This window comes from Palaemon carinicauda, chromosome 8 (genome assembly GCF_036898095.1).
Source record: "Palaemon carinicauda isolate YSFRI2023 chromosome 8, ASM3689809v2, whole genome shotgun sequence".
NCBI lineage: Eukaryota > Metazoa > Arthropoda > Malacostraca > Decapoda > Palaemonidae > Palaemon > Palaemon carinicauda.
This window is the reverse complement of record NC_090732.1, coordinates 92,549,976-92,575,082: the sequence shown is the minus strand read 5'-3', so window position 1 is coordinate 92,575,082 and position 25,107 is coordinate 92,549,976.

Below are 25,107 nucleotides of genomic sequence, written 5' to 3'. Positions count from 1 at the left end.
AAATGAAAAAATACAAAAAATACAAAAAAAAAAAGTGGGGAAAATATTTCTAGGATAAGTTTCTTTCGAGTTTTTATGAAAGTATTAGTTTTAGTTTACATTTGTAAGTAAACAAGTTTTTATATAAGAGCCATTAGAAGGATTAAGTAGATGGACTATGAGAGGAGAAACAAGGGCCATTTTAATTAGGAGAAAATAAACTTTGATGCAGATAGTACAAGCTCTACATCCTTGGGTGCACAATGGCCTTAGTTAGAAGGATCAAGTGGATGGACTATGAAAGATGGAGAGAAAGTGGATTTTTTAAAGAGGAGATATCCAGGAAGTGCTTAAGGGATGCTTGGCTCAACTACCCGGCTTGAAGGACGTGGAATAACCTAGAGGACTTGCTCTACAGAAGGGAAAACCTTGTCTTTTTCTAGCATGCTATGTTCCTTGGTGTGGTCATAAAAGGGCTTCGTCAGCAGAACAAACGGTCATATATCTAGATCTATTCTTTTGGATACTAACCCTTGGGTGGTTCTGATAGAAAAATCTAGAAGACTGGCTATGCAGAGGGGAAGAGGCAAGGTTCTTCTAGTATGTAGCCTTGTCCTTATAGGGGAAACCAAAGAAATCGGGCTGGAAGAAAAGCTGACTCTTTTGAGGAGAAGCAGCAGCAGCAAAAAAAAAATAAATAAATAAATGAATAAATAAATAAATAAATAAATAAATAAATAATAAACTAAAGTATCCAAAAAAAAAATATAAAAACTACAAGAAAACTCAGAAAAGAATTAAGAGAAACAGGACTCAGGAGGATATATCCTTTGCTGCAGAAGTACAAACCTGCATCATTGGATATAGTACCGACTCAATTGGGAGGATTCTCTGGTTGGACTATGGAAGATGGAGAGAAAAAGGAATTCTTTTTTTTTTTTTTTTTTTTTTTTTTGAGGAGGAGGAAATATCCTTTGTTGCAGAAGTACAAGTCTGCATCATTGTAAAGTATTGGGTCTTTACAATGAATACTTTTTTAGCTCCCTTTTCACAGTGAAATTTGAGTAATTTATTGTGTTTAGAGCTAGCCTGTACCGGAGGCGCTATGAGCACTATCGTTCGTTGGGCATGTTATTTAGTTAGCAGAACGACTTCCCGGTTTTTAAATAGCTTCATATATCTTTGATTAATTATTTTGTTATGTTAGCTATTTAGGCAATATATTCTTGTAAAGATATTTACATTGTCCATATTTTTCCTTTCCATGTTGATCGTATAGTCAGAGTCTCGGTGAGTGAGGTAACCGAGATCTCGTCTCGCCTAGGTTCGTAACCTAGGCGTGTTATTATACGTTAGACACTCCCCGGGTACCCTTGTGTGCGGGGATTTCAATTATGCAGAGATAAGTATCTCTTTTAATTGGATGAACTTTACCCCTCTCAAAAAAGGGATTTTAAGGGTAATCCCTCTTCCCTCTGAGTGTAGCCTCAGGCTACAACCTTAGCGGGTCGGCCTCGAATTTTTAATTCAAGCATGACTTTCCTACGGTTTTTTCTGCCCTTCCTCTGTAACCACAGATGCAGGTTTTTTGGGGTTTTGGCCAGAATCTCAGAGTATTTAGTCTGTGGTCAGTAGCTACCTGGCAAGATGAATAGAATTCTTTTGCTACGTTAGGCTACCGACATAGGAGGCTAGACCTCCCTAGGCCACTCCTGAAGGGTCTGTACGATATGACCCTTCTTCCTGTGACCTAGCAGACTAGTCCTGTGTTAGTAGACCCTAGGCTGAGGAATAGAATTCTTCTTATGCTTAGGGGACACTGGCACTGCACCCCGTTTCCTTTCCTTTAGAGTTGGTGGCGAGGGTGCTACCAACCTCTTATTTGTATTACTCTAACCCTAGGCTAAGGAATAGAATTCTTTAGCCGCCTGGGATAGTTCTAATACAGGAACGGAGTTGTTAGGTGGGGCAGGACAGGCTAAGGCTGGCTCCTGCTGTACCTTTCACAGGATCCTCTTTTCCCTTCCCTTCTATCCCTTTATGTTGGCGAATCCCGGCAACCTTACTGTTGCCGGTGGGTTGCCGGGATCGACCAGACTCCCCCTCTTACAGTTGATAGCTGCCGGCCGGCAGTCTTAACATCTGTCGGCCAACAGTAATGACAGCTGTGAGCTGCCGGCCATTTTGGTTGCCGGCCAGCAGTAAAGACTACTGCCAGCCGGCAGTCATGGCTGCTGCCGGCCGGCAGTCATGGCTGCTGCCGGCCGGCAGTTATGGTGACTGCTGGCAGGCAACTAGGGCAGCTGCCGGCTAGCAACTGCTGGCCATGTTGGCTGTAAGTGGGAAGTCCCTTCTGTTTATAAAGGTTCTTCAGTTCTTTCTTGAACTGCTAGCAACAGTGGCTACTGCCGGGGAGCTGCCTAACAGGCCGGCACAGAATGGTGCTTGCTCAACCGGCAGCACGCCGACTGTACTGATACTGCCGGCCGGTACTGGCCAGCGGTGCCGGCCGGCAAGGTTTAGACAGATCCTTGCCGGCGACAGTACTGTAGCTGGATGGAAGCTTGAATTTTATATTCTCCCCTTCCATTTGAACCTTCTTTCTGGAGAAGGTAGTAATAGTAGACTTTTACATCCCTTTTACTGTATATGTATACAGTATTAGGTAGCCTGTTCTCCATGCTATCTCTCTTTCTTTTAGCTAGCAGGCTATGCCGACGACATGCTGGCTGTTCTACAGTATATATTTATACAGGTAGTTAGTATTTCTGCAGTATAGGATATACTGCGAATAGAAAGCTTCTGTATATTTTATGCTAGTAGTGCTTTTCCAATATATTTTAAAATCCTATCCAAATATTTGTGGAACCCAATCTCATATTGAAAGAATTTAATTCTTCAATATTCTGATTGGAAATCAGTCTTCAGATTACCCTGCAATATTAAAATTTTAAGGATTGGAAATTACACTCCTAACCCTTAAAGGGCAGAGCCCTTATCCTCGATTCTCCATGATTAGGAAACTCTATGTTTTAATTTTGTAAGGGGGGTCACAGCAAATAAGTTGGGTGGGATATATACAAATATATGTCTTTCCTTTCCATACTATATATAATTATACAGTAGCCAGTATATTGCAATATAGTGCATACTGCAAATAGAAAACTACAGTATGATTATACAGTAACTATTTCTAGCATATCTTGGGTATCCTCATGTGAGCTTATGCTGCAGCCGCTCTTACATTGAAGGAATAGTGTTTCTTCGTTAAGCTGACTGGGAAATCAGTCTTCCGTACCCCACAGTATTTAGTATGAAAGGGACAGTGAAGTATACACTTCCCTATTCCTAGAGGTTAGAAAACCCCTTTTTTCAGTTGGAATTCCTTCGAAAAGCAAATTACTATTACTTAATATTGAGGGGAGGTACCAGCATTTGCTTGCAAGGGATACACAAGTATGTGTCTCCTACTATCCCTTTATAGCTTGCTATCCTAAGCTATTCTGTTAAGATATGACTTTTGATTTATTGGTTATCAGTGAGATAATCAATCGTATACTCATTTTGTTTTCCTTTCTTTACAGGAGGAACGCCATATGTCATGTGTTGCAGTCTTCTGCAAAACTAAGAGTAAGTGCTTTTACGGACATAATGCATGCAGGTTTCATGCCCCCTGCAATATTATTTCCGAACACCTGCAGTATTGGAACCCGCAGGCCTGCAAAATATGTCGGGCCCTATTGTCCGAAGGTTTCAAGAATCCCAAGTCGGTGGAGACTAGGGATGCAACTCATTTCAAACTACGCAACTGGGTGAGATGCTTCCATAAAATATCTCCGGGACCTTACCTGCCTAATGACAAGATGCGTAGGTTACTATTTCCAACAGCGAGTAAGGAAATAGTGGTACCCCAGACACGAGGTACATTTCCCGATGGCCAGATAACCTTCGGGAGGGAGGGCAAAAAGCGCCCACGGGAAGAAGGGGAGAATGTCGGGTTGGAATTGTCTCCGTCGCAACAGGCTCATGAGCCAACGACATCGATATCCCCGCCTTCTATCCCTCTTTTAGATGGAATGAACCAGTTATGGGCCCAAGTCAAGAATCTAGTAGAAAATTTGTGCAAACAGAGCACAAAGCAGGAAGCGAAATGCAAGGTAGAGCTTGGTAAAGCTCCACTTGTCGCTCCTAAAGGGTCGTACAAAAGACTCGTAGATCAAGACCTTCTGACATGCTCCACAACCAATCCCTGGAGGTTTGCGGAGCTAATGCCGATTTTAAACGGCAAAATCTACATCTCGGAGAAGATGGGTGCTGTTCCTTTGGACAAAATCCAGTTCTGGCCAAGCTTTGACGCTTTCCCGAACTGTTTCATTAGACTGAAGGATGAACCAACATCAGAAAAAGGAGCAAAATCAAAGGAGGTTATGATTCTTGACAATGATAAAGCACAGGCTATCCTATCAAGCAGCATAGAAAAGGCGGGTTACTCTGTGTCGAAGGTATCCACACCGGGTAACAAGCACTCTTCCTTTCTTGCTCCTGTGTCAATTTCATTCCCCTTTACGGAGAAGGCTTTCGAATATGTCACTGAGGCAATAGAGACAGGTAAACCGCGTCCTACACTCAAGGAGTGCGAGCCTCTGTCACTAGCATTTCCCAGTCAGGAGAAGAACTGGAAGGAGGCCCATTTCACCTTTTCAGTAGGAAGACTTGAGGCGGATGTCGCCAGTCGACAATTTAAGGAAAATCTTCAAAAATTATCTGAGTTTCTCTTACAGGACGAACAAGAAACAAAGGAGAGACTTGCAGCCTCCTTATCTCTACAGAACTACATAGAGTTCTGTTCGGCTCATCAAGATACCCCAGACATGCTTAAGGTTTTAGCCAAAATACATATGGCTACTTTGGTAAAAGACCTTTATGCCTTTATAAAGGCTAGAAGAACATGTAGGGAGTTTGTGTTAGCTAACGCAACGGCAAAACACGATACAAGAAAGCTAATATCTTCCAACATCTGGGGTAAAGACCTCTTTCCAGACGAGGTAGTCAAGGAAGTGATTAAGAACACCTTCACGGAGAAAGTAGGACTTCTCCAAAAGTGGGGCATCCTTTCCAAAAGAGAATCTTCTAAGGTTGTGGGTCCCCAACCTAAAAGAAAGATGGAGAGGTCTGGACATCCATTTCGAGCGGTTCAACAACGATCCACGGTTGTAGTGACCGAGGTGTTACAGACAGATGGTCGAAAAGAGATTCCTACTGATCAGTCGAAGCATAGAAATGCTTCTAGTAGGAGGGAGATTCCTTTAGGATCGCTGGACCTTCGATCCTTGGGTCCATGGCCTAATCAAGATGGGACTAAGTTGAGAGGTGGAGATATCTCTACCACCATTTCCTCTACTCCTCCGATTATCCAAAACCCTCCTGGAGGAGTTTACCTGAGAGCTCTAGAATATACAGGTGGTAAGGAAACTTTAGTCCACCAAATTCCAGGGAAGGCCGTTGTGTGTTTACGAGAAGGACTCAAGAAAATTCAGAGTCATTCAGGACTTATTACCACTCAACAAGTCCAAATAAAACAACGAGTCCAGGAGGTTTCTCCTCCTGAACATAAGGACCCAGCTGCAAAAAGGGTGCCTATAGTCTTACCAGACCTGAAAGTCGTCTATCAGCAGCTTCCAGTCAATCACCCTTTCCCCTCCGATCTAGGATTCAAGTTACGCAAAGTAACGCACTTCCTAGGAAAGATACTCGTCAGACTAGACAGAGTCCCAGCTGCCTTCATAAAATTGGCAGACACAGTCACGCAATATCTAAGCCTAAGAAAGCTTCAGGCAACAATGTTCCTGGACAAGAGGCTGGGGTGGACAGCACCCAAGGTGGCTGGTCTATGAACATCCGAAGAAATGATCCGGTCCCCAGAACATCGTGGATGAAAGATAAATTTCAGATTCCCAAAACGAGAACTGGGAGGAACCCTGTTCTCTCTCCAGTTCGCAATAAAGGCAGGCCCTGTGCTAAGAGCACGGCTGCAAGATGTGCTGGGAACCTGGAGAAATCAAGCATCAAACGCTCAAAGAGGCCTAAAAATACTGATAGCGGTCCTTCCTTAATCGCTTCCCTAACAAAGGTCAAAGCCCGAAAATCCCAAGACCATGTTGGTCCAGTCATGAGTAGGGAAACTCTCTCCAAGCAGATCAGATTGTCTACAGCTGATCTGGGACTCCGAAGCGATAATGAGATGCTGTAATCGACGATGCTAAGAAACGTCTCATACAGTTTAAGTGTAGTTAGCCATCCCTTACCTAAAGGGATGGCACCTGTCAGCAGTTCACATACAAACAATCCACAATGTGATAGTGGATGCTCTATTCAGGCTCAGGCCGATAGAGTTAGAATGGTCCATGGACGCAGACCTATTCTCTCCCAGATGGGAATAAGTCCCCGAACTGTAATCCGACCTCTTCATTACAAGCGCTGTCTAGGAACTACCTTGATACGTAGCCCCATACGAGGATCCTCTAATTTAAATGATAAACATCATGTCTCTGAAATGGAAGGGATAGACTTAGGATTTCCAGTTCATCCCGTCTAATTACCTGCTGAGAGTCCTCAACATGCTGAGATCCTTCCAGGCAGGACAACTCCAGAAGGTTCAGAGATTAATTGCCTTCAATTTATTATAGAGAACCCAAAACCTTCATTGCATGATTTTCTTGCCCTAGCGGTTAAGAAAAGATTTGGGATCTCAAAAGGCAATATAGAATTCTTAGAGGAATACAAGTCTGAGTCAACTAGAAGACAATATGAGTCATCATGGAAAAAGTGGGTTGCTTTCATAAAGACAAAAGGACCGAGAGAGATTTCAGTGAACTTCTGCATGTCCTTCTTTATCCATCTTCATAACCATGGTTTGGCGGCCAACACGATAACTACGTGCAAGTCAGCCTTGACTAGACCTTTTCTATATGCCTTTCAAGTAGACTTGGCGAATGAGATCTTTAATAAGATCCCGAATGCATGTGCGAGACTTAGGCCTGCTGCACCCCCAAAGCCCATCTCTTGGTCTTTGGACAAGGTCCTACATTATGCCTCATCCTTGAGCAATGAAGATTGTTTGCTTAAGGATCTAACCCAAATGGTTATTTTTCTGTTCGCTATAGCCTCAGGGGCTAGAGTTAGTGAAATAGTGGCCCTTTCTAGGGATGAGGGCCACATTCAGTTCTCAGAAACAGGAGAACTGAATCTCTTCCCTGATCCATCCTTTCTCGCTAAGAATGAGCTATCCACTAAAAGGTGGGGTCCCTGGAGAATCTGCCCTCTGAAGGAAGATGTCTCTCTATGTCCGGTATAGTATCTAAAGGTCTATCTTCGTAGAACTTCAGACGTCAGGGGAGGACAGCTCTTTAAAGGAGAAACCTCTGGATCAAATTTATCCCTAAAACAACTGAGGGCAAAGCTCACCCACTTTATTAGTAGAGCGGATCCTGACAGTACTCCCGCAGGTTATAATCCGAGAAAGATTGCTTCATCACTGAACTTCTTTCAGAGTAGTTTAAAAAGAGATACTTTGAGCGTCTTCGTTCATACACTGGATGGAAATCATCCAGAGTGTTTTACAAACACTATGCGAAACAGGTACATGAACTGAAACACTATGTAGTGGCGGCAGGTAATGTATTAAAACCTGCCCCCTAATTACTGTTATAGACAGTCAATGGTTTGGACTTCAAATGTCCTCGCACATATACTGGGTGAGAATCATCCACAGTGTTCTACAAACACTATGCTAAGCAAGTCTATGATCTGAAGCAGTATGTGGTGATGTCGGGTAGAATACTTAACCCACCGTATAATTCTACGATGAACAGCTAATTGACTGGGACTGTCAATTAAAGGGAGAAGATGTCATCCCTCTTAGGGTGTGATCTCCTTTGATCAAGTGTTACCAAGGTGACACTAGCTCTATTCAAAATCCCAGGTGTGGAATTATACAGATGGCACTAGTGCCGGTGTACGTAGTACACAGTGCCGATAAAAGTAACCAGTACAGGAATTATGAAGAGAATTTGTTTTATAATTCTCTTCAATCTGAGAGTGGCACTCATCATTTCTTGCTTTCCAAGAAAGATAATCTCTGTACAGGTTACATGTTTAGTTCCGTTATCATGCTACATTCGTTTTACTTACTAGTAAACGTCTATTAGAATGTAATTGTGTCCTAACTCGCCCGACAATTGCATGTTTATAGTCCAGAGTATGTACTTATATATATTTGTATGCTCACAAACAATGGAATTAAGAAACACTGTTAAGTATTTGGTAATTTTCACAAACTACGAGACGGTTTGTTCATCTGGTGTATTCTTATGTTTGTCCATACAATGTATGCTTACCTTGAGACCCCCTCCCCCTTTCTACCGTCAAGAATGACTTCCCTGTAGGGGGCAGGAAGCACTAACATCGGAGATGATTAGTGATAATGACGGATAACGGTAACGTCATTTGTTTCGATTGATCCAAATTATCATAGAAAGGTTGTCCCAAGGTTAAGGCACTGATGAAAATCCACAGATACATTAATGCTCTGGTATACTTCCATCAGGACGACATGGCTTGAGCCCAAGAAACGGATTTTGAGCGAAGCGAAGAATATATTTTTGGATGAGATCGCCATGTCGTCCTGATGGACCCACCCTTCTTTCTTAAAAGAAAAGATCTTCACAGTTCCCTCCCTGACATTCTGTATCTGTAGCTCCACGCTCAATGCTACAAGGAATGTCTGCCATCCTGGGAAGGGCGCTGGGGTGGTGGTCAATAGTAGTACGGGAACGGGGGTAACCTTGTTACGGCCGCCTTCTATTCTTTTGCCACGTCCCCCTCGAAGCGTTAACGCTATTTGGGGTAGAGATTGCTATGTGACGTGTAGAGAATGCGTCCTCTAATATTATGCGATATCCTTGAGAAAATTTTAAGGATATTCGCTCCAGGAGTTAGAATTCTGGAACCTGAAGGTTAATTCTCTGGGAATATCACTGTAGTATATAATATATCCTTTTGAAGCTACCTTAGGAACTTCCATTAGGAACTTCCATCAGGACGACATGGTGATCTCACCCAAAAATAGATTTTTCACTTCGCTCAAAATCCGTTATGTGTGTGTGTGTGTGTGTATGTTTATAGATCCATCAAAAAGAGAGATGGATCTATTATAACAGCAGAGGATGAAGAAAGGCAACGTTGGAGGGAACACTTTAGTGTGGTCATGAATAGGAGATACTAAGGGAATAATCTGATAGATATACCTGAAGCTGATGAAGACCTTGATGTGTCCATAAAGGAATTATGTGCTTTTGAAGTCGAAGCTAAAATCCTCAGGAGATGGAAAACCCCTGGTTACGATGGAGTACCTGCTGTGGTGATGTTGGCTGAAAATGAAGTGGCTCCCAGAAGACTTAAAAGATTACTTTGTAGAATGTGGCCTGAAGAGTCAAAACCTGATGAATGGGAGTTAGGAGCGTTCGTGGAAATGGCAAAGAAAACTAACACCTGACTGATTGCAATAATTACAGGGGCATCACACTTACGTCAGTTTTCATTAAAACATATAGCAAGCTTATTCTAATATTCTAAAGAGAATAGAGAGAGAGGTTGATGAATAGCTGAAAGATGGACAAGCACGCTTTAGAAAATATAGAAGTTGTACAAACCAAATTTTCAATTTGAGACATGTACAGTAATGCGTAGAATATAGAAATACACTTTTGAGAGCATTTGTGGGCTGTGAAAAAGACTTTGATAGTGTGCACCGACCAGTTTTGTGGAGAATCCTGTTGTATTATGGAATTCCTGTTCATGAGCATCATAAGTGCAAAGTTAATGTTAATGGAGTTCCTGTCAAATGAATTTCCAGTGAACAGTGGCGTACTCCAAGGGAATGGTGTCACCTATGTTCCTCATCCTCCTCGTGGATTTTGAAATGCATAAAACAATTCGAGATGGTGGAGAAGGATTTGGCTGGATTCGTAATAGGAAATTAGCAGGCCTAGATCTAGTATGCTGATGATGCTATCCTTATTATAGCAGAACACCACAGGATTTCCAAAGCTTGTTTACCAGATTGCATGAAATATCACACGAGGTTGGGCTCAAGATATATAGAAGAAAGACAGAGATGATGAGAACAGAATGTGCAATAGAAGATGAAATGTTACTGGAAGGAGAAAGAATTAAAGAGGTAGAATCATTTAAGTATTTGGGAACAATGATCTCCAATACAGGGCTTTAGAATTGGAGTATAATGAAAGATTGAAAAAAGAAAAACTAGGTTAAGTATAATTTGGAAATCAAATCACCTGAAATTACATATAAAAATCAGACAATATATATCAGTTTCGCAAGCCGTAACTGGGAACAATGAAAGAATATCAAAGTTATAATCAATAGAAACACAGAAAGACAGAATAGACTGATATATCATGCAAGGAAAAATGTAAAGAATATAAAGTTTTCAGTAAGCTAATTCATGGTGATGATATTTTCCAAAGACGATATACTGCAGGTATATGAATGGAATAGTTTTTAGAAAATAATGTAGTCTAGTCAATAGTGGATTTAGATGTTAAGAGTAGTTTAAAAAGTTTGGTGTTAAGGGTATTCAAGTTATAATTAAAAAGGGCAATTAGAGATTTCAGACCTCCGCCAATGAATATTACCAACGGCTAACTAAAGTCTAAGGACATCACCTCCCACTTTTGATATACTGACTGTACAGTAGATAGTGAAAAGAGCAATATTGATCCAGAATCATGATCTTGATCCGTATCACCTCCAAAATTTCATGGTTTCTTCCGATGCATAATATCTATCCGTTGTTAAAAATTGGTAAAACTATAATATGTCAAGTTGTTTGACGTAATTCTAGAATTGTGAAAAATGCAAATCCTCATTTAGAATCCGGATCCGGCAACCGATCATCTCCAAAAGTTAATGGACTCGTCTATGGCCTAACATCTATCTGTGGTGGAAATTTCGTCACAATCCGTCAATTTATTTAGACCTATTCTTTAAAGTTGTGAAAAATGCAAATTCGGATGATCCCGATCTCGATCATCTAAGATTTAATGGGGTCGTCCATGACCTAAGTTCTATCTGTGTTGAAAATTCCGTCAAAATACGTTGAATAGTTTTGACGTAACCCTGTCCACAGACACAGATAGATAAATAAATAAATAATGCTGTCCACAGACACGCAGACAAATAAATCGATAAATAATAAATAATCCTGCCCAAAGACTCACAGACAAATGAATAAATATATAATAAATAATCCTGTCCACAGACACAGACAAATAAATAAATAAATGATAAATAATCTGTCCACAGACTCACAGACAAATAGATAAATAAATAAATATTGGTAGTAGGTTGGCCAGGGCACCAGCCGCCCGTTGAGATACTACCACTAGAGAGTTATTGGATCCTTTGACTGGCCAGACAGTAATGCATTGGATTCTTCTTTCTGGTTACGGTTTATTTTTTTCTTTGCCTACACATACACCGAATAGTCTGGCCTATTCTTTACAGATTCTCGTCTTTCCTCATACACCTGACAACAATGGGATTATTAAACACTTCTTCACCCAAAGGGTTAATTACTGTACTGCAATTATTCAGTCTACTTTCCTCTTGGTAAGGGTAGAAGAGACTCTTTAGCTATGGTAAACAGCTCTTCTAGGAGAAGGACACTACAAAATTAAACCATTGTTCTCTAGTCTTGGGTAGTGCCATAGCCTCTGTACCATGGTCTTCCACTGTCTTGGGTTAGAGTTCTCTTGCTTGAAGGTACACTCGGGCACACAATTCTATCTTACCTTTTTTCTCTTCCTTTTGTTTTTTTGAAATGGTGTGTTTGGGCAGGCTTAATAGAAGGGCCATGGATGCCTGGTGGTTTATCAAGAGGTTATCTTTTCCTTATCTGATTCTTTTTCTTCTCAAAACCCTCCTTACTGTCCTCCCTTCGGTTGAAGTGGCTATCCTGGAGGGTATTTAGCCTTGCATGGTGTATTGGCTCCTCCATGTTGACCAGTTTTTCCGACTTTTTACTATAGTCTATGGGTTTGATCAATCACTTCATTAACAGTTCTGTACATATTGTTTTTGTTATAATTCTTGTTAACCTAGTTTTTAAGTATGATGTCTCTTTTTTATTACTATTAATTCTTATGCTGTCTGGAGACATTGAGCAAAATCCAGGACCAGTACGTCCTAGATTTTGTCAATGTCGTCTTCTGTATTGCAATATTCAAGATCTTCATGCAAATATTCAAGACCTTACAGTTGCGTCCAGACAGTATGATATTCTTTTGTGCTCAGAAACTTTGGTTTCTAATATGAGGCACTCATATGAGCTCCTTATATCTGGTTTTAAGAAGCCAATAATGTTGAAACATGATGCCATCCCTAGGGCCAGGGGAATGGTGGCGTATATTAGGACCGAATACCCTTCTTCTCGTAAGTCCTGCTATGAATGTGGATGTCATGAGATTCAGGTAATAAAAGTTAGTGGCAGTCATAACAACTTTTATTTGAGTTCGATCTACCGGAATCCAGACATGGATGATTCTATCTTCGATTGTCTTTTTACAATTATGGCCAAGATACAAGAAGATGATAGAAAGGCTTCTTTTGTCTTTGTTGGTGATTTTAATGCTTACCATGGGGAGTGGTTAAGTTCTATCTCTCCTACCGACCGCCATGGCTTAAGAGCTTTAGACTTTGCCTCTGAATCAGGCTGTGAGCAAATCATAAGTGAAGCTACTCACAGGTCTGGTAATTGCTTGGATCTCGTATACACTGACTCCCCTGTTGTTATAACTAGTAAGGTTGGTTCTCCAGTCCGGACATCTGATCATGCCTTGATTTCATTAGTAGTGAAGACTGAGCAGCCTGTCCCTGATGTATCATATTCTTGTAAAATTTATATGAAATCTCAAGCATACTGGAATGGGATTTTGCATGATCTTTTGTACTTGAATTGATCACAATTATATAGTAGTGTTGATCCTATTGTCCCTTTGAATGAGAATCTAGTCAACATTATTGATAGGCGTATCCCTTCTCGTGTGCTAAGGTACTGAGTGAAGGACAAACCATGGTTCAATGATGATTGTAGACGTGCTTATTTGGAGAAGCAGGAGGCCATCTTTGGAAGAGTAGCAGATCAGATTTGACCTGGAATAACTATACTTAGCTTAGAGATTTTGCTCAGAATGTTTATGCCTCAACTGAAAAGGAATACAATCGAACCATAAAAGAAACTCAAAAAAATAAATGGGGGTCTACCCTTAAATCTGCACTCTTTAGTGTAGATGCAACAGTTCCTCCTTTACTTAAACCAGATGGCTCAGTCACTCACTGTCCAAAGGAAAAGGCAACCCTTTTCGCTAGTGTTTTTTGACAGTAGAAAGAGTAATGAAAAACTTGAACTTCTCATTCCTGTTTTCCTGAGGCTAAACTAACTAGTTTAGCTTTTCGATCTCGTGAAATAAAAGCTTTGTTGATGGATCTTGATGCATACGGAGGTGTAGACCCAACTGGTATTTTTCCTTTGTTTTTCATCAAGACAGCAGATTTCTTGGCTCCAAAGTTATCTGTTATTTTGCGCAAGTTAGCAAGAAGAGGATCTTTTAGCACTTGTTGGAGAATTAGAATGTTACTCCTCTATTTAAATGTGTTTGTGGTAGCTCAGGTCCAATTGATTACCACCCAATTTCCATAACTCCCATATTACCTAAAGTTTTTGAACGTCTTCTTGCAAAACGTCTAAATAGGTTTGCTGAAGGTAATCATCTATTCCTAGTTTGTAATTTGGTTTTCGTAAAAGCTATGGAGCATGTGATGCCTTTCTTACAATCTCCTATTCTGTACAAAAATCCCTTGGTTTTGGTCAGGAAATTCGTATGATTGGCCTTGATTTTAGTGCTGCCTTTGACCGTGTTAATCATGAGGCCCTTGTTTTCAAACTGAAACAGTTGGGATTGGGTGGGCAGTTTCTTAGCATTATTATTGATTTTTTAAGTAATAGATCTCAAAGAGTTGTTGTTGATGGGCACCATAGTGATTATAGGAATGTGATATCTAGGGTAGTGTTCTTGGCCCATTACTTTTCATACTGTATACATATAACAAGTGGTAACAAGCTTGTTGCATTTGGAGATGATGCTACTCTCTTTCCATCGATTCCATCCCTTGAATGTAGATCTGGGGTTGTTGCTAAATCCCTTAATAAAGATCTACCTAAAATTAGTGCATGGTGCAAATTAATGGGGTAAGAAGTTGAATCCTAACAAAACTCAAAGTATGATTGTAAGTAGGTCAAAGACGGTGGCTCCTCAACATCCGGATCTCAGTATTGATAATGTTTCTTTAACTTTGTATGACTTTTAAAATTTTAGGTGGGATTCTCGACAGCAAATTTACTTTTGAGAAACATATTAAGTCTGTGTTTTCTTCTATTGCACAAAAAAATTGGCCTATTGAGAAAGTTGTTCAAGATTTTCGGTGATCAATCTATTCTGAAGAAGTGTTTTAATTCTTTCATTCTACCTTAATTTGAATATTGTTCTCCTGTCTGGTCATCAGCTCCTGATTCTCATCTTAACTGGTTGGACAGAAACTTGCGGTCAATTAAATTTCTTATTCCTGATCTAGATATTAATCTCTTCCACCGTCGTTCAATTATTTCATTATACATGTTGCATAAGATTTTTCATAACTCTGACCATCCTTTACATTCAGGTCTTCCCGGGCAATTCCATCTTGTTTGTAATACTAGGCATTAGTTACAGTAATTCTAATAGTCAGGCCTTCTCCATCATGAGGCTCAATACTACACAGTATTCTAGAAGTTTTATTCCAGCTGTGACCAAGTTTTGGAATGATCTTCCTAATCGGGTAGTTGAATCAGTAGAACTTCAAAAGTTCAAAGTTACAGCAAATTATTTTGTGTAGAACAGGCTGACATAAGTCTTTTTACAGTTTGTATATGACATAGGTTTGATACTGTTTTTAGAATAATTTATTGTTAATTTGTTCTCATCTATTATTTATTTCCTTATTTCCTTTCCTCAGAGGGCTATGTTTCCCTATTGGAACCCTTGGGCTTATAGCATCTTGCTTTTCCCACTAGGGTTGTAGCATGGCTAATAATAATAATAATAATAATAATAATAATAATAATAATATAATAATAATAATAAATAATCATGTCTACGGACAAACAGACATATAAATAAATAGATAAATAAACCGACAAGATTCTAAAACCCCCTTGGCGGAGGTAAAAATAAAAAGACGATGACTAACAGTAGAAACACCTAGAGAAACTTTGAGGCCAATCTTTTAACAACACGCTGGATCTGACCATAGATATCCTATTTTAGATACCGCGAGGCCCATGTCTGCCAATGGTAGCGCATACGTGAAAATCGGCTCCATCTTGCCACGGGAGAGATGAGCGGTGGCTAGCATGGTAATGCAATGTAAATAAAAGTCGCACGCACAGTTTATTGTAAAATATGTGCAAACCGATTCGAGATTTACCTAGCTTCTATTTTTATATGTTACACTGAATAAATCTAAAGCTAGGTAATATCATCTATCGATGTATATATACATTTATATTTATATATATGCATATATAAACATACACATTACCTAAATATTTGTATATTTACGTATATATTTGGAAATCAAATCGCCTGAAATTACATATGAATTAGGTTAGGCTAGGTTAGTAGGTAGTAGGTTGGCCAGGGCACCAGCCACCCATTGAGGTATTACGGCTAAAGAGTTATGGGGTCCTTTGACGGGCCAGACACTACTACATTGGATCCTTCTCTCTGGTTTCAATTCACTTTCCCTTTGCCTACACATACACCCAATAGTCTGGTCTATTTTTTACAGATTCTCCTCTGTCCTCATACACCTGACAACACTGATATTACCAAACAATTCTTCTTCATCCAAGGGGTTAACAACTTTACTGTAATTGTTCAGTGGCTACTTTCCTCTTGGTAAGAGTAGAAGAGAAAAGCTATGGTAGGCAGCTCTTATAGAGGACACTACAAAATCAAACCATTGTTTTCTAGTCTTGGGTAGTGCCATAGCCTCTGTACCATGGTCTTCCTCTGTCTTGGGTTTGAGTTTTCTTGCTTGAGGGTACACTCGGGCACACTATTCTAATTTCTCTTCCTCTTTTTTTGTTAAAGTTTTTATAGTTTATATAGGAAATGTTTATCTTAATGTTACTGTTCTTAAATTATTTTATTCTTCCTTGCTTCCGTTCCTCACTGGGCTATTTTCCCTGTTGGGCGGGCCACTGGGCTTATAGCATCTTGCTTTTCCAACTAGGGTTGTAGCTTAGCAAATAATAATAATAATAATAATAATAATAATAGTGGCGAGAGCGTCGGTGACGTCATAGCTTCTCGGAAGTGTTTGCCTGTTTATCTAGATCTTGCTTCACTTAGGGCCAGCTTCTTTTGTCCAGAGAAATGAATTCCACATGAAAATCTTTAAGACTCTATTTCAGATTTGCCATTACCATAAAAGAAAACCTTTATGGTACAACCCATGAACATCAATGGTGGGCTACCATTAAATCTGTACTAATTGGTGTAAACGTAACAGTTCCTCTTTTGCTTAAACTAGATGGATCTGTCACTCACTGTCCAAAGAAAAATGCAACCCTTTTAGTTGATGTGCTTGACAGTAAGCAGAGTAATGGGAAATTTGATCTTCCTCATTCCTGTTTTGCTGTCACTAAACTAACTAGTTTAGCTTTTTGATCTCGTGAAATTAAAGCTCTTTTGACGGACCTTTATGCCTATGGAGGTCTAGACCCAAATGGTAATTTTCCTTTATCTTCTATAAACATTGCAGCTTTCTTATCTCCACAGTTATCTTTTATTTTGAATAATTTAGTTATAAGAGATTCTTTTAGCACTCGTTGAAGAATTGATAAATGTTACTCCATCATTATTATTATTATTATTATTATTATTATTATTATTATTATTATTATTATTTGCCGAGGTACAACCCTAGTTGCAAAAGAAGGATGCGATAGGCCCGACGGCTCCAACAGGGAAAATAGCCCAGTAAGGTAGTAGGTTGGCCAGGCACCAGCACCCGTTGAGATACTACCGCTAGAAAGTTATTGGGTCCTTTGACTAGCCAGACAGCACTACATTGGATCTTTATCTCTAGTTATGGCTCATTTTCCTTTAGCCTACACATACACCGAATAGTTTGGCCTATCCTTTACATACTCTCCTCTATTGTCATACAACTGATAACACGAGATTACCAAACAATTCATCCTCGCTTAAGGGGTTAACTACTGCAATGTAATTGTTCAGTGGCTACTTTCCTCTTGGTAAGGGTAGAAGAGACTCTTTAGCTATGGTAATCAGCTCTTCTAGAAGGACACTCCAAAATCAAACCATTGTTCTCTGGTCTTTGTATAGTACCATAGCCTCTGTATCTGGTCTTTCACTGTCTTGGGGTAGAGTTCTCTTGCTTGAGGGTGCATTCGGGCAAACTATTTTGCCTTATTTCTCTTCCTCTTGTTTTTTTTTTTTTTAAGTTTTTTATAGTTTATATATGAAATATTTATTCTAATACTGTTACTGTTCTTGAAATAATTTATTTTAATCATTAATTACTTTTCTTGTTGTTTCCTTGTTTCCTTTCCTCAGTGGGCCATTTTCCCTCTTGGAGCCCTTGGGCTTATAGCATTCTGCTTTTCCAACTAGGGTTGCAGTTTAGCAAGTAATAATAATAATAATAATAATAATAATAATAATAATAATAATAATAATAATAATAATAATAATAATAATGATAATAACAATAATAACAATAATAATAATAATAATAATAATAATAATAATAATAATAATAATAATAATAATAATAATAATAGGGAAAAGAATTAATGAAACTACAAAAGAAGTAATTAGAAATTAAAAGCAGATGTTTTAAGAACAGTAACATTAAAAAAAGATTTTCATATGTAAACTTTAAAAACTTAAAAAACAAGAGGAAGAGAAATAAGATAGAACAGTGTGCCTGAGAGTACCCTCAAGCAAGAGAACTCTATCCCAAGACAGTGAAAGACCATGGTACAAAGGCAATGGCTCTAACCAAAACCAGAGAACAACGGTTTGATTTTGGAGTGTCCTTCTCCTAGAAGAACTACTTACCATACCTAAAAAGTCTCTTCTATCCTTTCCAAGAGGAAAGTAGACACTGAACAATTACATTGCAGTAGTTAACCCCTTGAGTAAGGAAGAATTGTTTGGTAATCTTAGTGTTATCACGTGTATGAGTACAGAGGAGAATATGTAAAGAGTAGGCCAGACTATTCGGTGTATGAATAAGCAAAAGGAAAATGAGCCGCGACCAGAGAGAAGGTTCCAATATAGTACTGTCTGGCTAGTCAAAGGAACCAATAACTCTCTAGCGGTAGTATCTCAACAGGTGGCTGGTGCCCTGGCCAACCTACTACCTGGTAGCTCAATTCTAGCTGATTGCCACCCAATTTCATTAGCTCCCATGTTATCTAAAGTTTTTGAACGCCATCTGGGAAAACGTCTAAATAGGTTTGCTGAAGGTAGTCATCTGCTCACTAGTTTAGAATTTGGCTTTTGTGAAGGCCTTGGAGCATGTGATGCCCTTCTTACAATCTCCAGTGCTATACATAAAACCCTTGATTGTGGTCTGGATATTCATATGATTGGCCTTGATTTTAGTGCTGTCTTTAACCGTGTTAATCATGAGGCACTCATTTTCCCACTCAAACAGTTGGGAGTGAGTGGGTCTTTTCTTAGCATCATTATTGAATTTTCAAGTGATAGATAGCAAAGAGTTGTTGTTGATGGGCACCATAGTGAGTAGCTTATAGGAATGTGTTATCTGATATTCCTCAGGTTAGTATTCTCAGCCCATTACTTTTCATACTATATACACATGACACGTGGTTTAGCTAGAAAACAAGCTTGTTACATATACAGATGATGCTACTCTCTTTGCATCAGTTCCATATCCTGGATTTAGATCTAGAGTTGCTGAATCCCTTGTTAGAGATCTAGCTAAAATTGGTGCATGGTGCAAATTATGGGGCATGAAGTTGAATCCTAACAAAGCTAAAAGTATGATTGCAAGTAGCTTGAGGACAGTGGCTCCTCAACATCCTGGTCTCAGCTTTCATATTGTTCCTTTTTAATACTGTATGGTCCTTGTAAATATAATTCTAGGTGAGATTCACGACTGCAAATATACTTTTGAAAAGCACACTAGGTTTGTCTATCCTTCAATTGCACACAAAAAAAATGACAAGTGCTTAAATTCTTTCTTTCTACTTTGTTTCGAGTATTGTTTTCTTGTCTGGTCTTCATCTACTGATTCTCATCTTAATTTTTTGGACAGGAACTTACGGTCTACTAAATTTCATATTCCTGATCTATCCACACACCCTCCTCACTGTAAACATTATAAAGGAAAAAAAAATAATTGAACTACAACAACCATAGGCAGAAGACTTAAAAAACAGTAGGCTAATTTCTATTTCGTGGAAAGAATATAGAAAAAAGATTTTTTTTACCTGATGTGAAGAAAAAAACTGCCATAAAAGAAAGATAAACTAAATCACATGGCCGCCGTTGCAGAGGTTATGCCTTGACCCCTGAAACTCCAGGTTCCACGTTCCTCGTTGCTCTCTCCACAACAAAAGAAATCAAGAAAAGAATGGACAAAATAGAAGAGACTATTGAAGACAAAAAAAAAGAAAGTGTTGAAAAAATAAGATTTTTTAAAGGAAATGGCCCACAACCTTATATCAGAGAAATGAATCTGGATAAGGCATCCCTTGTAATGAAGACAAGATTAAATATCCTAAATTTAAAAGCGAATTTCAGGGGAAAATATGAAAATAATTTGTGTGACCTGTGCAAAGATGAAGAAGATACCACCAAACATTTATTTTTGTTCCCAACATTAGGACAGCTAATGAATGAAGACATAAGTTTAGGTACGCTGAAAAAATCCTAGAAAGGGTCTGGCTGCATTTACAGGTAGGGCAATGCGTATGAAAGAAGAATTTATGAAGTCCAAACTGACCACAATAGGTAGCCAAAACTGATTATAGCAAGGTGTTATCCTATCTAATTTCAAGGTAGAATGGGATAAAAGTAAAGAATGAGAATCTCATTACTATACTAATCTATTTAAGGCACAGGTAATGTAAGCTTAATAACAATAATAAGAACAAGCTTAGAAGCTTTGCACCTTTCTTTAAAGTGATAGAGTGCCCGCAAACTTATTTTGCGGAGTGAGCAATGAGGAACCAGGAACCACTGACTGTGGGCACACTACTAATTGAAGCGAAGTAGGTGCAAAGCGCTGCAAATTTCCTGTATTCTGCAGAAAATTCATTACCATCAGTTACCTCCCACACAGACACACAGCTTACATACTTTTACTTCTAACCTCTAGGACCTTTCCAATATACCGGGCAACCTTTTTAGTCGGGGTTTCTAAATTCCCTATATCTGTGTTATTATTTCTAAATTTCCTTTACTCATTACAATTAAAAATATGCTCAGTAGTATCCTTTGCCTCCTTACACAACACACAAAGCCTATCATTAGCATTCCTGTTTCTATAAGTTTCTTTTAATTCTAGCAACCTGATATATGATAGATTTTCATTTCACTTTCCATAGATTATAATAAGTACTTAGGAACCTCAACATACTTGTAGTTTGGGGATGCTGTAAAGTGTTTCGATAAACTGTAGTTGAAAGACTGTATTAAAGAACTGATGCTAAGCTGTTATATAAATTAAATGAGAAAGCTACAACAATTATTAAAAGTCCTTAAGATTACATTGGAGAACTTAACACTAAAGAAGAATCAGTCCTAATAGTTATGAAAAGAAGGTTGAATATGATAGCATGAAAAGAAAATTATAGCAACAGGAACGAAAAGGATAGGCTTTGTGTGTAATGAGGCGGATAATATGCTACAACTGCGCATTTTTTTAACTGTAAAGAATTGGGAATATTTAGAAGCAATGGTATAGAATTATGGAATTTAAAAACAGCAACTAGAGAAGTTGTCCAATATATTAGACAGGCTTTGGAATTTAGAAGTAAAAGTATGAAAGCTGTGCTGTCTGTGTAGAAGGTAACTGATGACAATGAATTTCCTACAGATTGGAACGTTTTGCACCTACGCTTCTACTCTAGTAGTAGTGTGCCCACAATCATTGTGTTGTGGAGAGACCAACTAGCAACCTTGAACTTATGGTGCATTGCATCATCCACTGTATTTTCATTCGTAATCGTTTAAATTCTAAGGAAAATAGTAAGATCGCTTCTATTTAGTGAAAGAAATATCGAAAAGATAGAAGAAACTTTACACCAGATGTGGAGAAAAAGAAAAAAATATATAAAAGAAATCTAAACTAGAGAACTAGAGGCGCCGTTACAAAGATCATGCCTGGACCCTTGAACCTGATGTATGCTAAATTTTCGTTTCACTTTCCCAATATTTTGTTTTCTATTGTTCATTGTACCGTCCACTGTATTTATATTCGTCATCGTTTAATTCCGATAAGTTATATCAACTCTTCGTTTTTCTTGGCATTTATTTTTTTATCTTATATAAAGAGTCCAATTCACTGTCATTCCCGCATTGTACAGCATCTATTTTTGCAGTGTTTTTAAGTCTGCAAATGTTGTTTTACTGGCTGTATATAGTTTGATATGAATGAAGTTATTTGATTTCTTTAGTTGTCTAAATACCTTGAGTCGACGTTCGTTAAGTCTTCCGCGTCGTTTATCAGACGTTGACTATAGACTATAGGTGTTTTAGCTTTTTATATTTTTGCTTTGCTTTGCTTTTATTTCCACAATTCCACGAAGTCAATCATCTGGCTTTTGTCTTTCGTTACTAAATATACTTAGACAGCATTCCATTTCGCTTCTGGATGTATTACACCCAGAAGCGAAATTTATATTCATATTTGCTGGTCTATATGGCACTCCGATAATATTTTCGCATCGGAATTCATTCAGTTAATTTTTGTCTATATTCTTTTCCCTCATATAGATACTGATTTAATTTCCCCACGTTTAGATACTGATTTAATCAAAATTGTTAATTACAATTTAAAACTTAATTAGCGCGTTAGTAATCATAGACAGTTGAACTGGAAAATTCACAGGTCTGGTAATTGCTTGAACCTCGTACACACTGACTCCCCTGGCATTATAACTAGTAAGGTTGGTTCTCCAGTCGGGACATCTGATCATGCCTTGATTTCATTATTAGTGAAGACTGAGCAGCCTGTCCCTGATATATCATATTCTTGTAAAATTTATATGAAATCCCAAGCAGACTGGAATGGGATTTTGCATGATCTTTTGTGCTTGAATTGGTCACAATTATATAATAGTGTAGATCCTGTTGTCCCTTTGAATGAGAATCTAGTCAACATAATTGATAGGCGTATCCCTTCTCGTGTGCTAAGGTACCGAGTGAAGGACAAACCATGGTTCAATGATGATTGTAGACGTGCTTATTTGGAGAAGCAGGAGGCCTATCACCTTTGGAAGGGTAACAGATCAGATTTGACCTGGAACAACTATACTCAGCTTCGAGCTTTTGCTCAGAGAGTTTATGCCTCAACTGAAAAGGAGTACAATTTAACCATAAAAGAAACACTTTCTGGTACAACCCAGGAACATAAATGGTGTCCAAAGGAAAAGGCAACCCTTTTGGCTGATGTTTTTGACAGTAAACAGAGTAATGAAAAACTTGAACTTCCTCATTCCTGTTTTCCTGAGGCTAAGCTAACTAGTTTAGCTTTTCGATCTCGTGAGATTAAAGCACTGTTGGTGGACCTTGATGCTTATGGAGGTGTAGACCCAAATGGTATTTTTCCTTTGTTTTTTTTATAAAGACAGCAGATTTCTTAGCTCCAAATTTATCTGTTATTTTGCGCAAGTTAGCAAGAAGAGGAGCTTTTAGCACTTGTTGGAGAATTGGTAATGTTACTCCTCTATGTAAATGTGTTTATGGTAGCTCAAGTCCAACTGATTACCGCCCAATTTCCATAACTCCCATATTATCTAAAGCTTTTGAACGTCTTCTGGCAAAACGTCTTAATAGGTTTGCTGAAGGCAATCATCTACTCCCTAGTTTGCAATTTGGTTTTCGTAAAGGCCTTGGAGCATGTGATGCCTTTCTTACAGTCTCCAATGCTGTACAGAAATCCCTTGATTGTGGTCGGGAAGTTCGTATGATTGGCCTTGATTTTAGTGCTGCCTTTGACCGTGTTAATCATGAGGCCCTCGTTTTCAAACTGAAACAGTTGGGAGTGGGTGGGTCGTTTCTTAGCATTATTATTGATTTTTTAAGTAATAGATCTCAAAGAGTTGTTGTTGATGGGCACCATAGTGATTATAGGAATGTGATATCCGCTGTTCCACAGGGTAGTGTTCTTGGCCCATTACTTTTCATACTATATACACATGACATGTGGTTTGGCCTAGAAAACAAGCTTGTTGCATATGCAGATGATGCTACTCTCGTTGCATCTATTCCATCCCCTGAATGTAGATCTGGGGTTGGTGAATCCCTTAATAGAGATTTAGCTAAAATTAGTGCATGGTGCAAATTATGGGGTATGAAGTTGAATCCTAACAAAACTCAAATTATTATTGTAAGTAGGTCAAGGACGGTGGCTCCTCAACATCCGGATCTCAGTATTGATAATGTTTCTTTAAATTTGTATGACTCTTTCAAAATTTTAGGTGTGATTCTCGACAGCAAATTAACTTTTGAGAAACATATAAGGTCTGTGTCTTCTTGAATTGTACAAAAAATAGGCTTATTGAGAAAGTCGTTCAAGATTTTCGGTGATCAATCTATTCTGAAGAAGTGTTTGAATTCTTTCATTCTACCTTGTTTTGAGTATTGTTCTCCTGTCTGGTCTTCAGCTGCTGATTCGCATCTTAATTTGTTGGACAGAAACTTACGGTCAATTAAATTTCTTATTCCTGATCTAGATATTAATCTCTGGCACCATCGTTCAATTAGTTCATTATGCATGTTGCATAAGATTTTTCATAACTCTGACCATCCTTTACATTCAGATCTCCCTGGACAATTCTATCCTGTTCGTAATACTAGGCAGGCAGTTAACTCTAATAGCCAGGCCTTCTCCATTATGAGGCTCAATACTACGCAGTACTCTAGATTTTTTATTCCAGCTGTTACCAAGTTGTGGAATGATCTTCCTAATCGGATAGTTGAATCAGTAGAACTTCAAAAGTTCAAAGTTGGAGCAAATGCTTTTTTGTTGACCAGGCGGACATGAGTCTTTTTATAGTTTATTTATGACATATTTGTTTTTGATGATGTTAATAGTTTATATAGGACATGTCTGTTTTGACGTTGTTACTTTTTTTAGAATGATTTATTGTTAATTTGTTTTCATCATTCATTTATTTCCTTATTTCCTTTCCTCACTGGGCTATTTTTCCCTGTTGGAGCCCCTGGGCTTATAGCATCTTGCTTTTCCAACTGGGGTTGTAGCTTGGATAATAATAATAATAATAATAATAATAATAATAATAATAATAATAATAATAATAATAATAATGTTTTGGATTTGGATTTTGTATTCAGTGTTTCCAAATCTAGCCTAATTTTATGCTTTTAGCGTAATTTGGCCTCAAACTAAGTGTCTAGCATCTTTTCTATCATAATTCTGCAGTGTTTAACATAATTATAGCATAATCCTCTTGACAAACTCATATTTCATAATTTCCAACTTTCCAGCTTAATCAGAACGTTAAAGAATATTCAAATGCATTCATTCAATAAATGCAGGTTATTAAGTAGCCTAATTGACATCAACCATACCATACACCGCTGAATCAGTTCAATCACAGGACTCACACCTTCCTCCCCCCCCCAAAAAAAAAAAAACTAATTTTGTTTCAATTTTGAGAAATGCTGAACCTGCATTTAAGGAGAATTATGATATTTTTTA